This window comes from Bombina bombina, chromosome 3 (assembly GCF_027579735.1).
Source record: "Bombina bombina isolate aBomBom1 chromosome 3, aBomBom1.pri, whole genome shotgun sequence".
In the NCBI taxonomy this organism is placed as follows: domain Eukaryota; kingdom Metazoa; phylum Chordata; class Amphibia; order Anura; family Bombinatoridae; genus Bombina; species Bombina bombina.
This window is the reverse complement of record NC_069501.1, coordinates 328861193-328888702: the sequence shown is the minus strand read 5'-3', so window position 1 is coordinate 328888702 and position 27510 is coordinate 328861193.

Below are 27510 nucleotides of genomic sequence, written 5' to 3'. Positions count from 1 at the left end.
TTCTCCTGCACCTTTTAAATACCACTGGTATTTAGAGTTCTCTGAAGGGCTGCGTTAGGCTCCAAAAAGGGAGCGTAGAGCATAATTTACCGCCACTGCAACTCTCAATACCAGTGGTGCTAACAATGGGGCCGTTTGATCTGAAAAAAAACCTAACACCTGCAAAAAAGCAGCGTTCAGCTCCTAACGCAGCCCCATTGTTTCCTATGGGGAAACACTTCCTAAGTTTGCATCTAACACCCTAACATGAACCCCGAGTCTAAACACCCCTAGCCTTACACTTATTAACCCCTAATCTGCCGACCCCGCTATCGCTGACCCCTGCATATTTTTTTTAACTCCTAATCTGCTGCTCCGTACACCGCCGCCACCTACGTTATCCCTATGTACCCCTAATCTGCTGCCCCTAACACCGCAGACCCCTATATTATATTTATTAACCCCTATTCTGCCGCCCCCAATGTCGCCGCCACCTACCTACACTTATTAACCCCTAATCTGCCGACCGGACCTCACCGCTACTATAATAAAGTTATTAACCCCGCCTCACTCCCGCCTCAATAACCCTATAATAAATAGTATTAACCCCTAATCTGCCCTCCCTAACATCACCGACACAATTAAACCTAACACTACACTATCAATAAATTAATTACATACAAATACCTACAATTATCTACAATTAAATAAACTAACTAAAGTACAAAAAATAAAAAAAGAACTAAGTTACAAAAAATAAAAAAATAATTTACAAACATTAGAAAAAGATTACAACAATTTTAAGCTAATTACACCTACTCTAAGCCCCCTAATAAAATAACAAAGCCCCCCCAAAATAAAAAAAATGCCCTACCCTATTCTAAAAGAAAAAATTGTAAAGCTCTTTAACCTTACCAGCCCTTAAAAGGGCCTTTTGCGAGGCATGCCCCAAAGAATTCTGCTCTTTTGCCTGTAAAAAAAAACATACAATACCCCCCCAACATTACAACCCACCACCCACATACCCCTAATGTAACCCAAACCCCCCTTAAATAAACCTAACAATAAGCCCCTGAAGATCTCCCTACCTTATCTTCACCACGCCGGGTATCACCGATCCGTCCAGAGGAGCCTCCGAAGTCTTCATCCAAGCCCAAGCGAGGGCTGAAGAAGTCCATCATTGGGCTGAAGAGGTCCATCATCGGGCTGAAGAGGTCCATCATCAAGCTGAAGAGATCCATCATCCGGCTGAAGAGGTCCATCATCCGGCTGAAGAGGTCCATCATCGGGCTGAAGAGATCCATCATCCGGCTGAAGTCTTCTATCAAGCAGCATCTTCAATCTTCTTTCTTCCGGATCCATCTTCATACCGCCGATGTGGAACATCCATCCTGGCCGACGACTTCCCGACGAATGACGGTTCCTTTAAATGATGTCATCCAAGATGGCGTCCCTCGAATTCCAATTGACTGATTTAGGTAGGAAAATTCTGATTGGCTGATGGAATCAACCAATCAGATTCAAGTTCAATCTGATCGGAACAGCCAATAGAATGCGAGCTCAATCTGATTGGCTGATTCCATCAGCCAATCAGAATTTTCCTACCTTAATTCCGATTGGCTGATAGAATCCTATCAGCCAATCGGAATTCGAGGGACGCCATCTTGGATGACGTCATTTAAAGGAACCGTCATTCGTCGGGAAGTCGTCGGCCAGGATGGATGTTCCGCGTCGGCGGGATGAAGATGGATCCGGAAGAAAGAAGATTGAAGATGCCGCTTGATAGAAGACTTCAGCCGGATGATGGATCTCTTCAGCCCGATGATGGACCTCTTCAGCTCGATGATGGACCTCTTCAGCCTGATGATGGACCTCTTCAGCCGGATGATGGATCTCTTCAGCCCGATGATGGACCTCTTCAGCCGGATGATAAATCTCTTCAGCCCGATGATGGATCTCTTCAGCCCCCGCTTGGGCTTGAATGAAGATTTCGGAGCCTCCTCTGGACGGATCGGTGATACCCGGCGTGGTGAAGATAAGGTAGGGAGATCTTCAGGGGCTTAGTGTTAGGTATATTTAAGGGGGGTTTGGGTTAGATTAGGAGTATGTGGGTGGTGGGTTGTAATGTTGGGGGGGGTATTGTATGTTTTTTTTTACAGGCAAAAGAGCAGAATTCTTTGGGGCATGCCCTGCAAAAGGCCCTTTTAAGGGCTGGTAAGGTAAAAGAGCTTTTCTATTTGTATTTTATAATAGGGTAGGGCATTTTTTTTATTTTGGGGGGCTTTGTTATTTTATTAGGGGGCTTAGAGTAGGTTTAATTAGCTTAAAATTGTTGTAATCTTTTTCTAATGTTTGTAAATTATTTTTTTATTTTTTGTAACTTAGTTCTTTTTTTATTTTTTGTACTTTAGTTAGTTTATTTAATTGTAGATAATTGTAGGTATTTTATTTAATTAATTTATTGATAGTGTAGTGTTAGGTTTAATTGTAACTTAGGTTAGGATTTATTTTACAGGTAATTTTGTAATTATTAGGTAGCTATTAAATAGTTATTAACTATTTAATAGCTATTGTACCTGGTTAAAATAAATACAAAATTGCCTGTAAAATAAATATTAATCCTAAAATAGCTACAATATAATTATAATTTATATTGTAGCTATATTAGGGTTTATTTTACAGGTAAGTATTTAGCTTTAAATAGGAATAATTTATTTAATAAGAGTTAATTTATTTTGTTAGATAAAAATTATATTTAACTTAGGGGGGTGTTAGGGTTAGACTTAGCTTTAGGGGTTAATAAATTTAATAGAGTAGCGGTGAGATCCGGTCAGCAGATTAGGGGTTAATACTTGAAGTTAGGTGTCGGTGATGTTAAGGAGGGCAGATTAGGGGTTAATACTATTTATTATAGGGTTATTGAGGCGGGAGTGAGGCGGATTAGGGGTTAATAACTTTATTATAGTAGCGGTGAGGTCCGGTCGGCAGATTAGGGGTTAATAATTGTAGGTAGGTGGCAGCGATGTTGGGGGCGGCAGATTATGGGGTTAATCAATATAATATAGGGGTTGGTGGTGTTAGGGGCCGCAGATTAGGGGTACATAGGGATAACGTAGGTGGCGGCGGTGTACGGAGCGGCAGATTAGGGGTAATAAAAATTTTTATTACAGTGGCGGCGATGTGGGGGGGCCTCGGTTTAGGGGTGCATAGGTAATTTATGGGTGTTAGTGTACTTTAAAGCACAGTAGCTAAGAGCTTTATGAACCGGCGTTAGCCCAGAAAGCTCTTAACTCCTGGCTTTTCTCTGCGGCTGGAGTCTTGTCGTTAGATTTCTAACGCTCACTTCAGCCAAGACTCTAAATACCAGCGTTGGGAAGATCCCATTGAAAAGATAGGATACGCAATTGGCGTAGGGGGATCTGCGGTATGGAAAAGTTGCGGCTGCAAAGTGAGCGTTAGACCCTTTTCTGACCGACTCTAAATACCAGCGGGCGGCCAAAACCAGCGTTAGGAGCCCCTAACACTGGTTTTGACGGCTAACACAGAACTCTAAATCTAGCGGATTGTGATGTTGGTCTGATCTGAGCCAGAGCAAATATTCTATAGAAGGACTTACCCATATATTAGAAGATGGAGAGGAAAAATTGCAAGCAAACACCAATATCTCAAAGTCAGGCTAACAGTAACCTTAATAGACAGACTTTGAGTTGTATAGACTGAGACTACATAATAAAGCAGTTAAGGGATGAAAACTTAAATGACACTAGCTTTGACTGAATAACTTATATACCACTTAAATCTGAATAATTATAGCATAATTTATCCTTAAAGGGATAGTCAAGACCAAAAAAAGTTCATGATTTAAATAGGGTAAGCAGTTTTAAACAACTTCCCAATTTACTTTTATCACCAATTTTGCTTTGTTCTCTTGGTATTCTTAGTTGAAAGCTATGCTAAACCTAGGAGGTTCATATGCTAATTTCTTAGACCTTGAAGACTGCCTCTAATCTGAATGCATTTAGACCACTAGAGGGTCTTAGTTCATGTGTTTCATATAGATAACATTGAGCTCATACACGTGAAGTCACCTAGGAGTGAGCACTGATTGGCTAAAATGCAAGTCTGTCAAACAAACTAAAATAAGGGGGTAGTCAGCAGAAGCTTAGATACAAGGTAATTACAGAGGTAAACGTGTATTATAAATGTGTTGGTTTTGCAAAACTGGGAAATGGGTAATAAAGGGATTATCTTTCTTTTTAAACAACAAAAATTCTGGTGTTGACTGTCCCTTTAAGCCTTAATAATTAATCTGAATGTAATAGGGAATAAGTATATTTAACTTAGTTAGTATAGATTAGTATAGATTATATGCATACATTTATAAACTTTATTGTAATATATTTTATAATTTACAGTCTACATTTAGCCACCAATCAGCAAGCGCTACTTAGGTGCTGAATCTAAAATGGGCCAAATCCTAAGATTACATTCCTGCTTTTCAAATAAAGATACAAAGAGAGGAAAAATGATAATAGGAGTAAATTAGAAAGTTGATTAAAATTGCATACTCTATCCAAATCATGAAAGAAAAAAATTGGGTTTCATATCACTTTAATTGTGGAAATTGGGAAATACATTGGTCCTTAGGGGGTTAAAGAAAGAAACACTAAAATCAAAATGAAACTTTCATGATTCAGATAGGGCACACACTTGTAAACAACTTTCTAATTCACTTCCATTATCAAAATGCACACAATATTTGTATATGCACAGAGACACCAGCCCCTATTGAGCATGTTCAAGAATTCACAGAATATACGTATATGCAGTTGATTGTTGTCACGTTATGAGAAGGAAAATTTAACTAACTTCGAAATTTGTCAGAAAAAAATCTACTGCTCCTTTTAAATTTAGACTGAGTGCATTTGCATTGTCTTTTTATTTTGCAATTGTCAATAATCCAATTTTACTGTATTTAACAGTCCTTTAATGTGTTAAATTACTCATGGTTAGTACGTATATGTATTTCTTTGATCAATTTGAATAACTGCAAATATAGTTAACCTGCAAGTACAAAATAAATTATACAGTGTAATATTTTTGTTATCCTTTTATTCTGAACACAAATATAGAAAATAGGGATAGTAATTATTTAATGAAAACGGTTTGGTTTTTCATTTGGAATTCTCCGGCTTTTGAAAATGTGAATTAGGACTGAGGGATGAACAAATTTCTCCAGTTTTAAATATAAAAAGGGACATTAAACACAAATTGTAAGTTGCATGATAATGAACCTTCATATTTGAAAATAATTTTGCAATGATTAATACAGCTTCATTTTGTCAAACAAGCTTTTGTTTTCTATTTTTTCTTTTCACTAATTTCCCTGATACCCCAGAACAAAAGAGACCTTGTCAACTGGTCACAATCTAATACACATATATAGCATTAACTCTGCACATGTGCAGTAACGAAAACAGACTGGGGCAGTCTACACTTGTCTCTTCCCTTAAAGGGACAGTAAACCTAAAAATAATGTTAGATGATTCTGCACATAGTGCAGAATTATATAACATTATTTTAGTGTTATCCTTGTAAAACCTTTTATTCTCTTTGAATTTTTTTAAAATTTGCCCATTTTTCAGACCCGCTCTCTGTACTCTGCTGAGCGGGTCTGTTTTTTTACACAGCGCATCGGGCCAGCAGTATAGTCACAGCCTGGCCCGACCGCGGCCAGAGCAGGAGCGAGCTGCACTTAGTGTTATGGAGCGGTCGGGCCGGGCTGTGACTAACAGCTGGCCCGATGCGCTGTGTAAAAAAAACAGACCCGCTCAGCTGAGAGCAGAGAGCGGGTCTGTAAAACAGGCATATTTTTTAAAAATTCAAAGGGAAAAAAAGGTATTTTAACGATAGCACCAAAATAATGCTATATAATTCTGCACTATGTGCAGAATTATATAACATTATTTTTTAGGTTTACTGTCCCTTTAACTTATGTTTCAGGCGGACCTGAAACTTTGGGGTAGATTGCAGCATCTGCTGCTTAATAAATCTACCCCCATGTCTTAAAAAATAATTGAAAATGAAGTAAAAACTTTTAAAATATTCATAGTCACACTTTTTTTTACAAGTTTATTTTACAACCTCTTTCCAAAAATTTATGGCGCGGTCAGGCCAGGCTGTGACTATACAGCTGGCCCAATGCGCTGTGTAAAAAAAACAGACCCGCTCAGCAGAGTACAGAGAGCGGGTCTGAAAAACGGGCAAATTTTAAAAAAATTCAAAGAGGATAAAAGGATTTACAAGGATAACACTAAAATAATGTTATATAATTCTGCACTATGTGCAGAATTATATAACATTATTTTTTAGGTTTACTGACACTTTAAGGTGGTTTTCTACTGATTCAGTTTAGTTACTTAATAATAATTTATTTAACAGGTATTTCAACCTTTAAACAAACAAACAGGCATATATTCCTTTCTGATATCCATCCAATAGCTAAATAGGAATACATATTTATTCATATACAAAAGTATTCACACCTAAACTACCTAGCATGCATACTGCTAATGCAAAGAATGCTTTTTCCGATCATAATTGTTTAAGCAAAATGGATAACCTCCCCTTAAAAGAGCAAATGACTACAGAGAAGGTGATGGAGGAGGGAGAGCTAAACAATAGCTCACAGAAATGAGCTAAAAGTATTAACCCAAGCCTCCCTGAAAGAAAGTGGAACAATCACAATGTTTAGGTGTATTTTACAGCAAAAGGAATCAAAATAAATATTTAATGTACATTGTAATATTGTTTCATATTTTATGCATCATTGAAATTTGGAGTTTAGTGGTCCTTTAAATGAAGTTTGTATAATTATTTTGTGTTAAAGTGACATTCAAGTGAATTTGAAATGCAAATAAATACATTTAAAATACAGTTACATGCATTGTTGCGGAATTCTGGCACCCTGGTAAATATACCTGCTTTGTTTGTGAGAGTGTGTGCTTTGGAGAGACTTTATATAAATATTTTAGATATATATATTTATATCTATATATGTATTTATATAAATACCATACAAAAAAAGTAAAAAAAAAAACATTTTAAATAGTGCGATGTTTAAACACTAATTTGGAAAATTACAAAGCTATGGCTACTGTCTTCTTTGGAATATTAAACGGACATTCTGGTCAAAATTTTAAAGCACATAGATAAATTACATCTTTGAATATAAAGATATTTGCAATATACGATTATTGAAAAACATGTTTCTAGTAAAAGCTATCACTGTTTTATGCATTTTTCTCTGCACTTGCATGTGAAGCATAGCTAGATATTCTCAGTGCACCAGCAGTTTAAATACTGCAGCTGCTCAGAGTGCCAGTGGGACTTGTATCATGTCAGCAATTAACAAATTGAGTCATTACAGTACAAGCACCATGGGCAACCTGAGCCAGTGCTGTGTTTAAAATGGTGCACGGTGCATACTTAAATACAATTTTGAAACAGCTATAGCTTTTATTAGAAGACTTGTTGCTAATACATAAATATTACAAAAAATGCTTCTATTCAAAACTGAAATGCATCCATATAGATTCCCAAAGGGGCTGGAATGTCCCTTTAACTGCCAGTACACAAAATCATCAAATTACTTTAAATACATAATATAGTCTTTTACAGTATAAAATATATAAATAACACACTACATACACATGTGTAACTTACCCACAATCCCTAGCTACGATAGGTTTCTTATTTTTTGTTTGTTCTTTATTAACAATGGTGATTACATACATAGTGCATATATAGGTGTTCCATGGGAGTTTCAGAAGATTAACCTTCATCAGTTTAGGAGAACCTTTTCACACATACCTGTTTCACAACCCTTTCCGAGATTAGCAATTGCAAGAAATATACTGAATGTACAGTGAAACTTACGCCTAGATTACGAGTTTTGCGGTAACAGGGGTGCGTTGCTAACTTGCAGTTTATTCTCACCGCTCACTTACCTGCAGCGCTGGTATTACGGTTTTTTATCAACCCGGCGTTAACAGGTAAGAAGTGAGCGTAGAGCAAAATTGCGCTCCACACTGCACTCCAATACCATCTAATACGTGATAGAATCACAGTGGAGGGGGCGCAAAATAGTATACAATTAGATGTCGGTCATTAATAACCCACAAAAACAATTCACAATTTAAACAAACTAATGTTATCTTGTTAGATAAAATATATATCAATATATGGTTATTTTTGTATCAATCTCTTTTGGAATCAATAGAGAAGAAAATGTCTTTTTAGATTAGGCTGATAGCTGGCGGTGGCTGCCTCCTCTTCACCGGTAAGAACTAGGAAAAATAAAAAACAACAGATGGGCGCCTCATGTGTAGTATTGTCTGGATGAAATGGTTTGCTAACCGAGAAACGCGTTGCAATTATTGGGGCCAACTGGGTGACCCTGTAATCCACTTTACATAACAACCTTGGTGTTGTTTTTTAACTTTTTGTTTTTAATAAATATTTGCAAACTTTTATTTTTGGAGTGGATCTTATTTCCTACCTTCTGCCTACAATCACTGCAAAGGGCACAGCTACTGAGAAGCACTAAGCCTGACTTTGTTCCTACTGCACCAATACAAAAAAGATTGTTTGTTTGGGTGAGCTGCCACACCTGCCTGAATCTGCAGCCTGCTTCTACCAGCACATTGGTGTGCTTCTTGAGTATGTGAGTACCCACTTTACACTATTAAGCACACACCTATGTTTCATCTTTAATGGTCTGCACATGTAGTTCTCTCTGTTTGTTTGATTACACCTGCTGCAGCACCACAGCATTGGAAGTATCCCTGAACGGGTGAGCTGTTACACCTACCTAAATCTACAGCCTGCCCCTACCAGCACATAAGTGTGCTCCTGGAGTATGTGAGTACTCATTTGGCTATTCTGTTGCATTATATATGTCCGCACTCCAATACCAGCACTGCTTAAGTCAGCGGTGAGCTGGTTGTACGTGCTCGTGCACGATTGCCCCATAGACATCAATGGGGAGAGCCGGCTGAGAAAAAGTCTAACACCTGCCAAAAAGCAGCATAAATCTCAGTAACGCAGCCCCATTGATTTCTATGGGGAAACACATTTTATGTTTACACCTAACGCCCTAACATGAACCCCGAGTCTAAACACCCCTAATCTTACACTTATTAACCCCTAATCTGCCGCCCCGACATCGCCGCCACCTACATTATATTTATTAACCCCTAATCTGCCGCCCCTGACATCGCCGCCACCTACCTACATTTATTAACCCCTAATCTGCTGTCCCCAATGTCGCTGCCACTATGTTAAATTTATTAACCCCTAAACCTAAGTCTAACCCTAAAACCCCCTAACTTAAATATAATTTAAATAAATCTAAATAAAATTACTCTCATTAACTAAATTATTCCTATTTAAAACTAAATACTTACCTATAAAATAAACCCTAAACTAGCTACAATATAACTAATAGTTACATTGAATCTAGCTTAGGGTTTATTTTTATTTATAAAACCTAACCTAAGTTACACTAACACCTAACACTGCACTACAATTAAATAAATTACCTAAATGAAATACAATTAAATAAATCAAATACAATTAGCTAAATTACAAAAAAAACTCTAACTTACAAAAAATAAAAAACAAATTACAAGATCATTAAACTAATTACACCTAATCTAAGAGCCCTATCAAACTAAAAAAAGCCCCCCCGCAAAATAAAAAAAAAACTAGCCTAAACTAAACTATCAATAGCCCTTAAAAGGGCCTTTTGCAGGGCATTGCCCCAAAGTAATCAGCTATTTTACCTGAAAAAGAAATACAAACAACCCCCCCAACAGTAAAATCCACCACCCACACAACCAACCCCCCAAATAAAACCCTAACTAAAAAAACTAAGCTCCCCATTGCCCTGAAAAGGGCATTTGGATGGGCACTGCCCTTAAAAGGGCATTTAGCTCTATTGCTGCCCAAAGCCCTAACCTAAAAATAAAATCCACCCAATACACTCTTAAAAAATCCTAACACTAACCCCCGAAGATTCACTTACCGGGAGAAGTCTTCATCCAAGCGGCAAGATGTCCTCAAGGAAGCCGGCAGAAGTGGTCCTCCAGACGTGCAGAAGTCTTCACCCAGATGGCATCTTCTATCTCCATCCTTCCAACACAGAGTGGCTCCATCTTCAAGACATCCGACGCGGAGCATCCTCTTCTTCCGACGTCTTCTTGCTGAATGAAGGTACCTTTAAGTGACGTCATCCAAGATGATGATGTCCCTTAGATTCCGATTGGCTGATAGAATTCTATCAGCCAATCGGAATGAAGGTTGAAAAAATCCTATTGACTAATGCAATCAGCCAATAGGATTGAACTTCAATCCTATTGGCTGATCCAATCAGCCAATAGGATTGAGCTTGCATTCTATTGGCTGTTCCAATCAGCCAATAGAATGCAAGCTCAATCCTATTGGCTGATTGGATCCGCCAATAGGATTTTTTCAACCTTAATTCTGATTGGCTGATAGAATTCTATCAGCCAATCGGAATCTAAGGGACGCCATCTTGGATCCTTTTAAGGGCAATGCCCATCCAAATGCCCTTTTCAGGGCAATGGGGAGCTTAGGTTTTTTTAGTTAGGGTTTTATTTGGGTGGTTGGTTGTGTGGGTGGTGGGTTTTACTGTTGGGGGGGTTGTTTGTATTTCTTTTTCAGGTAATAGAGCTGATTTATTTGGGGCAATGCCCCATAAAAGGCCCTTTTAAGGGCTATTGATAGTTTAGTTTAGGCTAGGGTTTTTTTTATTTTGGGGGGGCTTTTTTTATTTTGATAGGGCTATTAGATTAGGTGTAATTAGTTTATCCCCTTAATGACCGGAACATTTTTCAATTTTCTTACCCTTAATGACAATGGCTATTTTTACATTTCTGTGGTGTTTGTGTTCAGCTGTAATTTTTTTCTTACTCATTTACTGTACCCACACATATTATATACCGTTTTTCTCGCCATTAAATGGACTTTCTAAATATATCATTATTTTCATTATATCTTATAATTTACTATAAAAAAAAATATAAAATATGAGGAAAAAATGGAAAAAACACACTTTTTCTAACTTTGACCCCCAAAATCTGTTACACATCTACAACCACTAAAAAACACCCATGCTAAATAGTTTCTAAATTTTGTCCTGAGTTTAGAAATACCCAATGTTTACATGTTCTTTGCTTTTTTTGTAAGTTATAGGGCCATAAATACAAGTAGCACTTTGCTATTTCTAAACCACTTTTTTTTCAAAATTAGCGCTAGTTACATTGGAACACTGATATCTGTCAGGAATACCTGAATATCCATTGACATGTATATATTTTTTTTTAGAAGACATCCCAAAGTATTGATCTAGGCCCATTTTGGTATATTTCATGCCACCGTTTCACCGCCAAATGCGATCAAATTAAAAAAAAATGTTCACTTTTTCACACATTTTGTCACAAACTTTAGGTTTCCCACTGAAATTATTTACAAACAGCTTCTGCAATTATGGCACAAATGGTTGTAAATGCTTCTCTGGGATCGCCTTTGTTCAGAAATAGCAGACTTATATGGCTTTGGGGTTGCTTTTTGGTAATTAGAAGGCCGCTAAATGCCTCTGCGCACCACACGTGTTTTATGCCCAGCAGTGAAGGGGTTAATTAGGGAGCATGTAGGGAGCTTGTAGGGTTAATTTTAGCTTTAGTTTAGTGTAGTAGACAACTCCAAGTATTGATCTAGGCCAATTTTGGTATATTTCATGCCACCATTTCACCGCCAAATGCAAGCAAATAAAAAAAAACTTTAAATTTTTCACAATTTTAGGTTTCTCACTGAAATTATTTACAAACAGTTTGTGCAATTATGGCACAAATGGTTGTAAAAGCTTCTCTGGGATCCCCTTTGTTCAGAAATAGCAGACATATATGGCTTTGGCGTTGCTTTTTGTTAATTAGAAGGCCGCTAAATGCTGCTGCGCACAACACGTGAATTATGCCCAGCAGTGAAGGAGTTAATTAGGTAGCTTGTAGGGCGCTGGCAGGGTTAATTTTAGCTTTAGTGTAGAGATCAGCCTCCCACCTGACACATCCCACCCCCTGATCCCTCCCAAACAGCTCTCTTCCCTCCCCCACCCCACAATTGTCCCCGCCATCTTAAGTACTGGCAGAAAGTCTGCCAGTACTAAATAAAAGGAGTTTTTTTTTATTTTATTTTTTAGAAAAATGTATCCTGCTGTAATGGAGCCCTGCCTTAGCCCCCAACCTCCCTGATCCCCCACCAAACAGCTCTATAACCCTCCCTGCTACTTAATTGCCACCATCTTGGGTACTGGCAGCTGTCTGCCAGTACCCAATTTGCCCCCAAAAATATTTATAAACTTTTGCCCCCAAAAATATTTATAAACTTTTGCCCCCAAAAATATTTATAAACTTTTCTGTAGTGTAGCAGCCCCCCCCCTCAATACCCCCAACCCCCCCCCAGATCCTTTTATATATATTTTTTTTAATGTTAATGTTAATGTTTTGAACTTTTTTTTTTTTATTGGTGTCAGTGGCTAATATGCGCGCGCCCACGCGTTGTCAAGGTATTTGAAATGTTATTAAATAATATATAGAGGTATATTTGTCTTTATTTAATAGATCTGTGGATATGAACATGGTCTGTAGACAAAGGTTTGTTCCTAAGAGATCTCCCACATTCATTATGTAAAATTATGCTGAACACACAGGGGGAGACAATGGAACATTTGGCCTGCCAAATTTCAGAACAGTCACTTAGAGGAATGTTGGGGGAAGTAATTTTGAAAGGAAATGGAAACTAACACAGTTTCAGTATACAGCAAATATATGGATTTCCTCCAAGAGAAATGCCGATCCGTCTGAAGAAATGTGAGAGATACAAACATTCTTCAAAGGAACTGATAATTGGCACAGACTTGTTGAGTGACTCAGGCTGTTTGGATGATAACATCAGAATACACGTAACACAGACGTTGTGTCGGGGGTTAGAATAACACAGTGAAGACAAATGACTTACATTATGATTTCAAAGCAACAGTATATGTTTTAATGGACATGAGATGTGTGTGTGTATGTGTATATATATATATATATATATATATATATATATGATATATATATATGTGTATGTTTTGAAAGCATGAATATCTTAGCCTCTGTGTGTTTAAGAACATGAATAGATGTTTATGGACCTGAAGAGAAGTGATTATTAACATTTATTTTTATTTCAGATCTACATAGACAGGATTCACTTGGAATACAGTACAATACTGAATTAAAAATAAGCTATTATTCACATATAAATGCCAGGATACCGATAACATTGTAATGCATTTTAAGCTAATAATTAGCAGTGTTAAATTACCTTAATATAATAAAATGTTAATAATATAACATATTTGGTATCAGAATAATCAGAAAAAATAACCTAATATTAACCATCTGTAATTGGGGTTATATATGATTAATGCAGAGAGTGTGATCTGATTAAATAACCATTTTATAAAAAAAAAATTAACTTGCTTAAAAATGTCAGAAATGCTGTATTGTATTGCTATGTTGTACTGTATGCTGCCACCTGGTGTTATGTTGCGAGAACTACAGCCAGAAGGTTCTTTCTGGCTGTTAAAAATGAAATTTCCAAGGGCCAATCCGATTTAGACTTCCCAGATAACCAATGGGAAGGTCAGCTCCCGTAGTGCCACCCACATGATGTCATCAATGATTATATAATGGGAGTGTTGAATGCACAAGGGAGAGTTGTCTGTAACTTGTTGAAAATTAGTGATCTGATTTTGGCTGCGATATACCTGAAAAAAAAAAGTTCACTTCAGCAAGGAGCTTAAAACTTATCCTTGATTTGTGCAAAAACCTTCTTTCAAATGAGATGACCTAAAGACCGCTACGAATTGGTTCAAAATTGGTGAAGTATATTGTATTTTAAATTGGTAGTTATAAGCCTAGGTATTGTTCAAATCTGTGTCTGAATTGGCTAAGTAACTCATCTATACAAGTTCTGATATTGTCGGTTAATTTTGTATTAGGATAAATTGCAGTTAAATAGCAGAATATATATTTTATCCTATTGTTTTATAAACACTGTTTAGAATTGTATTGCTTGGATGTTAAAGGTTTTTAGTCCCATTGTGTTAAATAAAAAAGGCTGAATTGTGAAGGTATATCTTTCTGGGTTTTGTAAGAAGAATAGCATATCTTAAGAGTTGGTTTAAACGCATATACATTTTGTTTCATTTCCTTTTATTGCAAATATACTTCAATATGTTTATGGATATTAACTAAATAAAAGAATTCAGATATTTATATTAATTGTATGGTCTAGTAGGTGCATGGTTGATAAGGGTTTCTACTTCTTTGTATTGTGTTTATAACCCTGCCATAAACTTATATATATTATTTGGATAGCACTACTAAGATTTTCATAAATATACTGACATAATAATTGGAGGCACTTTTTCTGAGATTTAATAATATCCATCATAATTGATATAATATATTTGTAAGTAAATAGAAATTATTATAAAAGAGAAAAAAAATAAATAATAATTCATATTTCGATATTAATATTTTGAAGATATAATTTTTTTTTTTGAAAAGTTGAAATATTAATTTTCATATTTCGAGATTGACATTAATATCTTGAAATATTATTAAAGATTAATTTTGAAAAATTAATAAAAATATTAATTTTTCATATTTCAAAATTAATCAAAAATATTAATTTTTCATATTTTCAAAGTTAATCAAAAATATAAATTTTTCATATTTCGGAATATTAATTTTTCATATTTCAAAATTAATAATATTTTTTTTTGAAATATAAAATTTTTCTCTCTTTTTATTGGCAAAAATTGTATTAGCATTTTAGTTAAATAAATACTAAACCAATACAATAATGTCTGTAGCCAGAAGTGACTCATTTAATTCTATACATAGCAATGAAATTGGTCCCATAACCATACCTATTACTAAAGGTCAGGTCCTTAAGAAAGATATCTTAAGTTACCTTAAAGGGAAGTTTAATATTGCGGGTGAATTAAATGATTTTATGGATATGCTTGAAACTAGGGCTAAAAATATTACCGTTAATAATAATATGTGGAATGAAGAGAATGAATTCTTCCAGGAATTATTAATGATTAATCAATGCGAAGCTCCCAAAAAGCGAGACGAACTAATACTAAAATCCTGGCCCCTTTTAATATGCATAATTGACGAAATGTCGTTTTGTGTCACAGACAAACGATTGCAAATACAGGAGCTAGAAAATAGTATTCGTTCCTCGCGCAGACGCGAAGAGGGTTTAAAAATAGCCAAAAATAAAATGGATGAATTTGCCCAAAACCTAGCCACCTTAGATAAGCACAATATGGACTTAATCGCGCAGATACAAGATTTAAATAAACAGCTTGCGCAAAGCCAGAGAGAATTAAGCGATTTAAAAAGGTCATATCGCCATAATGAAAACCCCTATATTAGCAATGAGAATAATACAGATAATGCTAACTCCTTTAGCGAACGCGTCAGGGACGAGGTACGAAAATATATAGAACAACATAGACAAATGACCCCTAACGGGTCAGAAGTAGATTTCCCAAATAGACAATCCCCTCAGGATGTAAATCCAGAGGACAGCTGTAGCGCAGCTGATGCGGGGGAGGGAAACTCTAACAGAGAATCCCAAAATAAGTCTGATAAAGTCTATGATTCCCATAAAATAATCACTTTCGTACAACGCGCAGTACCTATATTCTCCAATAAGGGAACAACATCTGTAATTGATCATTTACAGGCTTTTGAAAATGCGTTAGCTATAATGAATGTTACAAGTGAGAAATTGAAAATTGAATTTCTACCTTGGGTATTTGACAGTAAGCATCACAAATTCTTTGCCTCACTAAAGGATATGAATATTCATTCCTGGAATGGGGTAAAACGACAATGCAGAAAAGAATTCGGGCAATATCGCACTAAAACTGCCGCAAAGATAGCGGTATATGGTTTAAAGTGTCGTGCGAATCAGAGTCCAGTCGAATTCCTTTCTGTATTGAAAAATGCGTACAGTATGGCTGAAGATAATCCCAGATTTGATGGCTCAGAATTTGTAAATTTATTTTTTGAAGCATTGCCTACACCCATCAAAATCAACTTAGCTAGAGATTTTGATGAGGACTGCTCATTGGAATGGCTGATCAAAGAGAGTACGAAGTTATACTCTATTCAGCAGTCCAGTGAGCAGGGGGTTAAAAAGGAGTCAAAACCCAAAATTGTGGCAGAAACTAGGGTGTCACCTAGCTCCCTCAATTTGGAGTCTAACAAGAGGACTTATGCAGAGGTGGCCAGTCAAAACAGGCCATCTCCACAGAGGTTTAATTCTGCCCCTCCCCCTACACAGGTTGAGGCGCAGGGAGACTATAACCAAAGTGGGGGACATAATCAGGTGAATAATTACTCACAAAGAGAATACTCACCAAATAATTGGTATCCGCGCAAGGGTAGATACAATAAACGGCGAAGATATTCTCAGGGTAACCAGACACCCCAGGTATATAATGCTTCCCAAAATATTAATACTGAACAAGCTGAACCCCAGGGGCAACCACGCCAGAATAGAAATAGTGGCCCTGATTCTGAGGGAACCCAATGGTCCAGGAATCAGTACAATGGGGCACCAAGAGATAGGCCCAGGGGTAGAGGTAACTTGTACAATCAGGTAGATATGCTGTTTACCCAATTAAATCGGTTGAGCGAACAAATCGCTAATATGAGTCAAAAATCTACGGCTCAGCAACCGAACAATACTTTTTTAGGGGTACAGCCAGTGGTCAGCAGTGGACCACAGGCACAGTCATAAATACTGCAGTATCACCTGAAGGGGAGGGGAGAGATATACAAAATGTAGTAATAAATATCAATGATACTAATCATGTTATCTCCCCACAGACCGGAAACGGACGATTTGGCCGTGATGACAAGCAACCTCATCCGGGAAAAGTTAACAAATCTCTTCCCTTGCAGCTCTCTCCTAACCTTATCTCCACAGATGCAGTACAAAAGAATCCAACCAACCCTGTCATAGAGGAAACAGGTAGGTATGAAGGTTCCTCTGCATCTAATGACACAGCGAATTCAGGTAAAACGTGGCGAAGCCCACAGATGTACAAGAATGCAAATTTTATGTGTGAAATGATAGAAACTGCAGGAAGATATTATGTACTAGTTGAGCTGCAAGATTCAGTCTCCAACCCTATCAGGGGATTAATTGACACTGGGTCACAGGCAACTATCTTATCCCACAGGTACTACACACAGCTAAATGAGCTAACACCCCACAAACCTAAAATAAAAGAATTTGACGGTTCTCTAATAGGTGTTGGGGGTGACTCCCTAAAAGTTTACGGTACTGCCTGGTTAAAATTTAAATTGGGGAACAGGGTCATAAGACACCCTGTCATTATAGTGGATCTGCCAACTGATCGTTTAATTATTGGTAGTGATCTCCTGAAACGATTAAGCACCATAATTGATTGCATAAATAATGTAATTTGGTCACAAGTTAAACGGCCTATCAATTATGAAAAATCTGGTATATCTCGCACCCGACATAGCTGTCACGTGGTGGAAGAGAAACCAGATGCTGTGGAGATTCATTTCAGGAATAACTCTGTACCTGAAATCACTATTCTACAAATAGATGATCAAACTCCTTTTAGTGGCTCTGATGGTAATACTTTTAAAATTTCGCCCGGAAAGATAGCGAATATTTCCCTAGATGGCGATGTATTAACCATATCACTCCACAAGGGGGATCATAAAATCCCTAAGGGGGGAGGCCACACTCAATACCTCACAGGGATTGAGAGAGTTAAAGAGGATCTATTTATCCCTATACAAGTGCATGACCTTGGTAAAACCGAGTATGCTAAAATAAACTTAAAACAGGAAGCTAGCTATATAAGCGAAGGTTTATTAGCGCAGATAGCTGAACCTAAAGTGATTAAATATCTTTCTCCCCAAGACCACAGTGTCAGCAACCTGGATGACAGGTCTGAAAGCTATAACATCACAGCTAAGTGCTTATTATCTATCTCTATAGGAAATAAGTCAGTGAAGCACCTGTTTTTAGTTTTAAATACTCCCCATAATCAAATATACATTGGCAATGATATCTTACATAGATATGCCATACAAATAGATTTGATTAATTCTTGCCTCTGGAGCAGGTTAAAGGGGGACCCTGAAGTATTTCAGGATGAAAATGCAGCCCTGAAATCAAACCAGCAATTGCCATATGCTGTGAATATGCAGGTATCTAGCGATGTTATAATTCCTGCTGGGGCTGATAAATTTCTTTTACCCTTACAGGTAAAGAGAGGTCAGAAATTAAAAACTTCTGAAACACTGATTTGCCTCTCCCATAGAATACAAAATCTGGGTGTCTCAGTAACCTACACTCCTATGGTGAATATTGGAACTGTTCCAATAAATATTATTGTGCATAACATGACCCCACAGGATATAACATTATCCAAGGGAACTACCATAGGATATGCACTGGAATCAAGTTATTACACTTTTGGATTCCAGAATAATGTAATTGGGCTAATACCTGAAGGATACCTAACTGAAGAACAATTAATAGAACAATCCTTTGCATCTATGCCAGAGGGTCTATTTAATATTCAGTCTATTTATCCCTTCAGCTCAGAGGAAGGCATCTGTAAAATTGAAGAAGCCTCTCTAGTGTTTGATCAGCCAATCAAACAGCAAGATTACCCCAATACCCAGAATCATGGGAGCAACGTAAATTATAATCAAGGGGATCTCACCTCTAGACTGGAAGAAGCCTATGAAATAGGACAGCCTGAAATCTTTCCAGGATTTCAGCAAATAGTCGAAGAGCAAATATCCTTAGCTAATGGCTGTTCCAGCGATGATGAACGCCAACAGCTGCGAGAACTCCTAATGGAATACAAGGATATTTTCGCTAAGGACTCTTATGACTGTGGTACCACAGACTTGCACATTGCAAGAATACAAACAGATCCTAATGCGCCACCTGTATTTGTCAAACAATACAGACTTCCCTTAGCCTCATATGATTCTCTTGCAGAGATCATAAGGAATTTGGAAGAAAGAGGTATTATCAGACAGGTGCACAGCTCTTATAATAATCCTATTCTAGGTGTCCTTAAGCCCAATGGACAATGGCGTTTGTGTGCTGACTTAAGACAGCTAAACAAACGAGTATACATGTCTGGCTGGCCTGTACCATACATTGACCAGTGCCTAGCACAAATGCAGGGATCCAAAATATTCACTGCCATTGATTGTGCACAGGGATATTGGACCATAAAGGTACATGAAGAGGACCAATATAAGCTAGCATTCTCCTTCCAAAAGGTTCAGTATGTATTCCAGAGACTTCCATTTGGATACATAAATTCTGGACATGAATTTGCTGTATTCATGCATAAGGCTATGCCTGACGCACTGGAAAGGGGGACCTTATCTTATGTTGATGATGTTTTAATCAAAAGCACAGACTTTGAAAAACACATCACAGAACTTAAACACGTCCTCAGCCAACTTAAAAGGGCAGGTGTCAAATTATCCCTGCAAAAAGCTCAATGGTGCCGCACTCGTGTAAACTTCTTGGGGCATGAAGTTACCTCTGACGGATTAAATCCCCAGAAGAAAAAGGTGGAAGCTATAGTGAATTCTAAAAACCCAACTAACTTAAAGGAATTGAGATCATTCCTGGGTATGACGAATTATTCTCGCAAATTCATTGATAATTATGCGGAATTAGCTAAACCACTACTACTTCTTCTAAAGAAGGATGTGAAATGGCACTGGAGTGAGTCTCAAGAGACAGCCATCAGAGAGCTGAAGAGAAAACTCACTCAAGCACCTTGCTTAGCGTACCCTGAAGGTGGTAAACCTTTCTACTTATAAACAGGGTACACAGATGTAAGCATGAGTGCTGTGTTATACCAAAAGCATGATAATTTGAACAAAGCCATTGCTTATGCGAGCAAAAATCTATCCCCAGTAGAAATAAAGTTTAACGATTGCGAAAAAGCCCTCTTATCTACTGTATGGGCTCTACAAAATTTCCGCAGCTATATACAGGGCGAGAAAATTATTGTAGAAACGGCCCACCAGCCTTTGCTATATTTGCAAAGTGAGAGAATAAGAGATGGGAATTTGTCTAATAGCCGCATAACAGCGTGGACTCTTTCCTTACAAGGCTGGCCCTTAGAAATTCGCTACAAGCAGAATAAAAAGAATCCAGTCGCACAAGGGCTTGCTGAGCTCCACGACTGTACTGCTAGAGATCCTGGGGAAGAATTATCAGAAGATGATTTTCTGAAAGAACAATTGCTTTCCCCATATAAAATGTACAATGAGGACCATTGTCAAACATTACCTTGGGTATATGTTGATGGTTGTTCTTACCATGCCACTATTGATAATGAGCGCAGATTAGTCGCTGGCATTGGTATAACGGGGGCAAATGGATTCCCAAATATATCTGTAGGTTTCAACATTGGACCAAGATCCAGTCAAGTTGCAGAACTAACTGCTGTTTTCAAAACCATTGAAATGGCTATTGAACATGGTATTCATGAATTTGTGATCATAACTGACTCAAATTATGTGCGTGACAGTTTTGTTGAATACCTGCCAACTTGGAAAAGAAATGACATGCAGAAAAGCAATAACAAACCAGTCAAGCATGGCAAGTTGTTCTGCGAGATTGATAATCTGGTAGTATCCAATGATTTAACCATACACTGGAAAAAGACCAAGGGTCATTCCAGAGTTTTAGGTCCTGATAAGGAAGGCAATGACCTTGCGGATTCATTAGCCAAACAAGGAGCCATAACTGGAGAACTCCTTAATATTGACCATTTAATGGGTGCAATTCAGGTAGAAGCCATTACCAGAAACCAGGCAAAACAACAGAGTGAGCCTAACTTGGTACAATGGAGTCAGGATTCTCCTAGTGAGGACCTGATCACTAGTCAAAAAGAAGATGCCATTGTAGGCATCTTCTATAAACACATAGAAGATCCTGAAAGCAACCCCATCTCAAAAGATGATTGTATTGGCAAAGAAGATCTGAGAATCTTAATAAAATCTAGATCACAATTCAGATTACAGGATGGTTTGTTAATTAGAACCTCCAAAACTGGCATCCAACAGTGGGTAGTACCCACCAAGTTCAGAGGTCTAATGCTTCAACATGCCCATGATGCTCCCACATCTGGTCATCGCGGTGCCAAACTCACGTACGAAATATTGCGTGACTACGCTTTTTGGCCACACATGTTGAAAGATGTTCAAACCTACTGTCAAGGGTGTTTAATCTGCCCACAGTTCCAACCCACTGCACCAACGCATAGAGCGCCATTGCAGAAAAGGGGGATGGTAATGCCATGGTCAGATATACAAATTGATTTTATTGGCCCGGTAACAAGATCATCAAGAGGTAACAAATACATGTTAACCGTAACATGCCTGTTCACTAAATGGGTAGAGTGCATTAGTGCACCTAACAATAGTGCTGAAACATGTGCAGCGTTGCTCATCAACCATGTATTTTCCAGATTTGGTTTGCCCCAAAGAATCGAATCAGATCGGGGGACCCACTTCACTAGCGAAGTAATGACAAAAATGTGGAAAATACTAGGGGTTAAAAGAAAGCTCCATATTGCTTATAGAGCTGCCTCAAGTGGTGGTGTAGAGCGTTACAACCAGTCTATTGTTAAAATCCTCAAAAAGTTTGTGAGTGAAACAGGTAAAGACTGGGATGTAAAACTACCTCTAGTCTTAATGGCATTAAGAGCAACTCCAAGTAGTGCTACCAAGGTGTCGCCTTTTGAGCTGATGACTGGTAGAAGAATGGTTCTACCTCAGCATCTGCTGTACCGTACATCAGACCAAAATTTGATAGACGCTGCCAATACACATCAATACGTGGAAAACTTAAGAAAGCACCTGCAATATGCCTTTGCATTTGCTCAAAGGAATTTAGAAAGAGCCGCAACTGCCACTAAGACCTATTATGATCTCAAAACATCCAAAAAGGAATATGAAATAAATGATAAAGTTTATCTTTATAACTTTGGAAGAGATCAGGTTAGGGAGAAGAAATTTCTTCCCTCATGGAAAGGTCCTTTCGTCATTACTGACAAAATATCTCCAGTGGCCTATAAAATACGGATCCCCAAAAATGAAAGTTTCATAGATAAATGGGTCCATATCAATCAATTGCGAGCGTGTCATCCCAGATCCCAACTACAAGTCATAGAGGGAGAATGAAGTGTCATATCCCCAAATGAACTAAAGACATACTATAGTTTAAAGATGCCTAACTGATAAACATGAAGGTTCAAAATTGACAGACTATCTACATAGAAGACTGTCCATGATGTGTACGGTCAACATCCTCACCAAATACCACTAACTTTGATCCAATTCAAATACATGTGTCCTACATATTTTTGAATTGGAAAGGGGGATTTATGTCAAGGTATTTGAAATGTTATTAAATAATATATAGAGGTATATTTGTCTTTATTTAATAGATCTGTGGATATGAACATGGTCTGTAGACAAAGGTTTGTTCCTAAGAGATCTCCCACATTCATTATGTAAAATTATGCTGAACACACAGGGGGAGACAATGGAACATTTGGCCTGCCAAATTTCAGAACAGTCACTTAGAGGAATGTTGGGGGAAGTAATTTTGAAAGGAAATGGAAACTAACACAGTTTCAGTATACAGCAAATATATGGATTTCCTCCAAGAGAAATGCCGATCCGTCTGAAGAAATGTGAGAGATACAAACATTCTTCAAAGGAACTGATAATTGGCACAGACTTGTTGAGTGACTCAGGCTGTTTGGATGATAACATCAGAATACACGTAACACAGACGTTGTGTCGGGGGTTAGAATAACACAGTGAAGACAAATGACTTACATTATGATTTCAAAGCAACAGTATATGTTTTAATGGACATGAGATGTGTGTGTGTATGTGTATATATATATATATATATATATATATATATGATATATATATATGTGTATGTTTTGAAAGCATGAATATCTTAGCCTCTGTGTGTTTAAGAACATGAATAGATGTTTATGGACCTGAAGAGAAGTGATTATTAACATTTATTTTTATTTCAGATCTACATAGACAGGATTCACTTGGAATACAGTACAATACTGAATTAAAAATAAGCTATTATTCACATATAAATGCCAGGATACCGATAACATTGTAATGCATTTTAAGCTAATAATTAGCAGTGTTAAATTACCTTAATATAATAAAATGTTAATAATATAACATATTTGGTATCAGAATAATCAGAAAAAATAACCTAATATTAACCATCTGTAATTGGGGTTATATATGATTAATGCAGAGAGTGTGATCTGATTAAATAACCATTTTATAAAAAAAAAATTAACTTGCTTAAAAATGTCAGAAATGCTGTATTGTATTGCTATGTTGTACTGTATGCTGCCACCTGGTGTTATGTTGCGAGAACTACAGCCAGAAGGTTCTTTCTGGCTGTTAAAAATGAAATTTCCAAGGGCCAATCCGATTTAGACTTCCCAGATAACCAATGGGAAGGTCAGCTCCCGTAGTGCCACCCACATGATGTCATCAATGATTATATAATGGGAGTGTTGAATGCACAAGGGAGAGTTGTCTGTAACTTGTTGAAAATTAGTGATCTGATTTTGGCTGCGATATACCTGAAAAAAAAAAAGTTCACTTCAGCAAGGAGCTTAAAACTTATCCTTGATTTGTGCAAAAACCTTCTTTCAAATGAGATGACCTAAAGACCGCTACGAATTGGTTCAAAATTGGTGAAGTATATTGTATTTTAAATTGGTAGTTATAAGCCTAGGTATTGTTCAAATCTGTGTCTGAATTGGCTAAGTAACTCATCTATACAAGTTCTGATATTGTCGGTTAATTTTGTATTAGGATAAATTGCAGTTAAATAGCAGAATATATATTTTATCCTATTGTTTTATAAACACTGTTTAGAATTGTATTGCTTGGATGTTAAAGGTTTTTAGTCCCATTGTGTTAAATAAAAAAGGCTGAATTGTGAAGGTATATCTTTCTGGGTTTTGTAAGAAGAATAGCATATCTTAAGAGTTGGTTTAAACGCATATACATTTTGTTTCATTTCCTTTTATTGCAAATATACTTCAATATGTTTATGGATATTAACTAAATAAAAGAATTCAGATATTTATATTAATTGTATGGTCTAGTAGGTGCATGGTTGATAAGGGTTTCTACTTCTTTGTATTGTGTTTATAACCCTGCCATAAACTTATATATATTATTTGGATAGCACTACTAAGATTTTCATAAATATACTGACAGCGTGCACACGCACGCGCGCCCCCACGTGCACGCGCGCACATGCCCCCACGAGCATGCGCGCGCCCGCACGCTGCCGCCTCCTTGCTTCCCTTCCCGCCGGAACACAGCACCATTGTTACCGGTGCAGAGAGGGCCACAGAGTGGCTCTCTCTGCATCGGAGGCTTGTTAAAAGGTATTGCAGGATGCCTCCATATCGAGGCATCACTGCAATACCCTGAGAGCTGCTGGAAGCGATTGCGATCGCTTCCAGCACTCTCTTAAACAACTGACGTACCAGGTACGTCCATTGTCACTAACTGCTAGTTTTTGCAGGACGTACCTGGTACGTCAGTTGTCATTAAGGGGTTAAAGATTTTATAATTTGTTTTTCATTTTCTGTAATTTAGGTGTTTTTTTTTGTAATTTAGCTAATTGTATTTGATTTATTTAATTGTATTTCCTTTAGGTAATTTATTTAATTGTAGTGTAGTGTTAGGTGTTAGTGTAACTTAGGTTAGGTTTTATTTTACAGGTAAATTTGTATTTATTTTAGCTAGGTAGTTATTAAGTAGTTAATAACTATTTAGTAACTATTCTAGCTAGTTAATATAAATACAAACTTGCCTGTAAAATAAAAATAAACCCTAAGCTAGATACAATGTAACTATTAGTTATATTGTAGCTAGCTTAGGGTTTATTTTATAGGTAAGTATTTAGTTTTAAATAGGAATAATTTAGTTAATGATAATAATTTTATTTAGATTTATTTAAATTATATTTAAATTAGGGGGTGTTAGGGTTAGGGTTAGACTTAGGTTTAGGGGTTAATACATTTAGAATAGTGTGGGATGGCAGATTAGGGGTTAATAATATTTAACTAGTGTTTGCAAGGCGGGAGTGTGGCGGTTTAGGGGTTAATATTTTTATTCTAGTGGTGGCGATGTCTGAAGCGGCAGATAAGGGGTTAATAATTTTATTTTAGTGTTTGCGATGCGGGAGGGCCTCGGTTTAGGGGTTAATAGGTAGTTTATGGGTGTTAATGTACTTTGTAACACTTTAAGTAGTAGAGAGGCGAGCGCCAAAAAGGCTAATGTGGAGGATTAGTAGACTAAAACAAGTAGGGGTAAAGTATATAATATGTAAAAGTTTAATACATAACTTATAAATACAATAATAATTATATACTTCACCCCTACTTGTTTTAGTCTACTAATCCGCCACATTAACCTTTTTGGCGCTCGCCTCTCTACTACTTAAACATTCTATTTTTGGGTCTACTAGGGGACCTCTTGAGGGGAGCTTGAGGTGTATTAGAAATAGCGCAGGGTCCACATACTTGATATGTCACTTTGTAACACTTTAGTTATGAGTTTTATGCTACAGCTTTGTAGTGTAAAACTCATAACTACTGACTTTAAAATGCGTTAGGAATCTTGGCGGTAGAGGGTGTACCGCTCACTTTTTGGCCTCCCAGGACAAACTCGTAATCCCAGCACTATACAAGTCCCAATGAAAAAAGACTTTATGAAATTTACGTAAGTTGGTTTGCGGTAAGGCCAAAAAAGTGTGTGTTGCCCCTAAACCTGCAAGACTCGTAATACCAGCGGGCATAAAAAAGCAACGCTAGGACCTGTTAACGCTGCTTTTTTACCTTAACACAAAACTTGTAATCTAGCCGTTTGCATATCTTTTATATGACCTTTTACAAAACAGAAACCATTTTTGAAAATTAAGTGAATGCACAATATATGTTGCGTAAAAATGCTTTGAAAACCTGCCCCCTACACAATACTGAGATCCACATTTACTGGCACTGTAGGTGGGTTGTTGAACAGGCAGTGATCCCTATTGTTTCAACAAGGAGAAAGCGTCAGGCACTGCACCGCAGCCAAGAACTGTAAAAAAAAAAAAAAATCTTTATTCCATGTTAAAATAAGCTGACAGACATGGCAGGGAAATCGGTGGACAAACAGTCTGATGTGTTTTGTGCCCCCTAGCGGCGCTTACTTATAGATTATTATGGTAAGTAAGAATTACAAAGGGTGTAGTAGTAACCTAAAAAAGATGACACCCTTCTTCAAGTGCCATTTCGATAACTGTTTGTTCATTATTACCTACATAATAAAGGAATTCAGTAGCAGCACATTTTCTGGACAAAAATGCAACAGGATGAATCAGTGAGGTAGTTGTATTTGCCCCAACTTCCAAGGCATCTACTTTGTGTATGAATTGGTAAGAAGGATCATGATGTTATAATGCAGGAACAGATTAAAAGGCATCTTTGAGTTTCTGGAAAGCATGACAAGCATATTCAGCGCAATCCTTATGAGTAATGGCAGTTAGAGGAACACAAATAGTAGCAACATTATCTATACAATTCCTTTATTAACTGACAAAGCCAATAAATCTCTGAAGACCTTTAAGACAAGTTGGAGCAGGCCAAACTTGGATTTCTTTAGACTTCTCATGATCCATTTTTAAACCATTTTGAGAGATAATGTAACCCAGCAAAGGAAATTCTTCCTTGGTAGGCTGACCATATTGCCACTTTAAAAAGGGACACATATGAAAAATACATATGTCAGGGCTGTTTAAAGAAATGGTTTGGAATAATGTTCCATTATGAGAACCCTAATTTATGTATTTTTCATGTGTGTCCTTTTTTAAAGCAGCAATATGGTCAGCCTATTCCTTGGTGAAAATAGGATTTCTCCAGTTTGGCATACATATGAGTTTGAAGTTGTTGGAGAACCAGACAATCATGTTTGACGTGATCTTCAAATGTGGAGGGGCATTGCATAACCCAAAATTCATTACCATGTATTCATAATGCCTGGATTTGGTGTTGTTAAATGCCATCTTCCATCCACCCTCTAATGAATTCTAATAGGGTTATATGTTTAGTAACAAGATAGTAGGTAAAGTAGTACTAATGGTAAGTACCTATAGGTGCCATTAATTTTTGTAATCAACAAGCACCTGTAAGGGGGCAATATAGCACTAAGGAGAGTCATAGATAAA